Source organism: Arachis hypogaea, chromosome 14 (assembly GCF_003086295.3).
Source record: "Arachis hypogaea cultivar Tifrunner chromosome 14, arahy.Tifrunner.gnm2.J5K5, whole genome shotgun sequence".
NCBI lineage: Eukaryota > Viridiplantae > Streptophyta > Magnoliopsida > Fabales > Fabaceae > Arachis > Arachis hypogaea.
The window spans coordinates 64989281-64990633 of record NC_092049.1 but is presented as its reverse complement, the minus strand read 5'-3'; the positions used below and the strand labels follow the sequence as shown (position 1 = coordinate 64990633).

General features: G+C 41.2%; 1 non-coding gene across 1 annotated transcript; it reads right to left on the bottom strand.

The window, feature by feature from the left end:
- Positions 1-454: 454 nt before the first annotated feature.
- On the bottom strand, positions 455-562 carry LOC112746061 (small nucleolar RNA R71). Its single transcript, XR_003173961.1, has one exon. It is a non-coding gene; the product is annotated as a small nucleolar RNA R71 (small nucleolar RNA).
- Positions 563-1353: the final 791 nt, after the last annotated feature.

Below are 1353 nucleotides of genomic sequence, written 5' to 3'. Positions count from 1 at the left end.
TAAATTACAATAATCCAGAGACAACCTTATTAAAAATTTCGAACAAGTAAAGGAGATGGCAGCCGAACCCAACAACAATAATGCAAGGAGAATGCTTGGTGACTTTACTGCACCTAATTCCAATTTACATGGAAGAAGCATCTCCATTCCTACCATTGGAGCAAACAATTTTGAGCTGAAACCTCAGCTAGTTTCTCCGATGCAGCAGAACTGCAAGTTTCATGGACTTCCATCTGAAGATCCTTTTCAGTTCTTAACTGAATTCTTGCAGATCTGTGATACTGTTAAGACTAATGGAGTAGATCCTGAAGTCTACAGGCTTATGCTTTTCCCTTTTGCTGTAAGAGACAGAGCTAGAATATGGTTGGACTCTCAACCCAAAGACAGCCTGAACTCTTGGGATAAGCTGGTCACGGCTTTCTTAGCCAAGTTCTTTCCTCCTCAAAAGCTGAGCAAGCTTAGAGTGGATGTTCAAACCTTCAGACAGAAAGAAGGTGAATCCCTCTATGAAGCTTGGGAAAGATACAAGCAGCTGACCAAAAAGTGTCCTTCTGACATGCTTTCAGAATGGACCATCCTGGATATATTCTATGATGGTTTATCTGAGCTATCAAAGATGTCATTGGACACTTCTGCAGGTGGATCCATTCACCTAAAGAAAACGCCTGCAGAAGCTCAAGAACTCATTGACATGGTTGCTAATAACCAGTTCATGTACACTTCTGAGAGGAATCCTGTGAGTAATGGGACACCTATGAAGAAGGGAGTTCTTGAAATTGATACTCTGAATGCCATATTGGCTCAGAACAAAATATTGACTCAGCAAGTCAATATGATTTCCCAGAGTCTGAATGGAATGTAAACTGCATCCAACAGTACTCAAGAGGCATCTTCTGAAGAAGAAGCTTATGATCCTGAGAACCCTGCAGTAGCAGAGGTAAATTACGTAGGTGAACCTTATGGAAACACCTATAATCCATCATGGAGAAATCATCCAAATCTCTCATGGAAGGATCAAAGGCCTCAACAAGGCTTTAATAATGGTGGAAGAAACAGGTTTAGCAATAGCAAGCCTTTTCCATCATCCACTCAGCAACAGACAGAGAATTCTGAGCAGAATCCATATAGCTTAGCAAATTTAGTCTTTGATCTATCTAAGGCCACTGTGAGTTTCATGAATAAAACAAGGTCTTCCATTAGAAATTTGGAAGCACAAGTGGGCCAGCTGAGAAAAAGGATCACTGAAATCCCTCCTAATACTCTCCCAAGAAATACAGAAGAGAATCCAAAAGGAGAGTGCAAGGCCATTGAATTAATTACCATGGCCGAACCCACAAGAGAGGAGAAGGACGT